Source organism: Odontomachus brunneus, unplaced genomic scaffold (assembly GCF_010583005.1).
Source record: "Odontomachus brunneus isolate Ranch 3 - 2012 unplaced genomic scaffold, Obru_v1 Obru_scaffold_117, whole genome shotgun sequence".
NCBI classification, from domain to species: Eukaryota; Metazoa; Arthropoda; class Insecta; order Hymenoptera; family Formicidae; genus Odontomachus; species Odontomachus brunneus.
In genome coordinates this window covers 596898-597135 of record NW_022639567.1, presented here as the reverse complement: position 1 = coordinate 597135, position 238 = coordinate 596898, and positions in this window count along the sequence as shown.

Sequence of the window (238 nt, the reverse complement as noted above, 5' to 3'; positions counted from 1 at the left end):
CCAAATAAGGTGTATATTTAGATTTGGTTTCCGGGTTAGAGCCGCGTGAATTCATCTTCGTTTGATTTCGACGTTTCGCGAACATTTCAGTCCGCTTCATCAGGGAAGAACGACCCGATGCCGATAAAAAATCAAGGTATATATTTGTTTTTTCCGTTATTTATAAAACTGAAACTCTGAAGTCATGAAATGAAACAAATTTAACTTTTAACTTTTTAATTACTTTTTAATTACTATT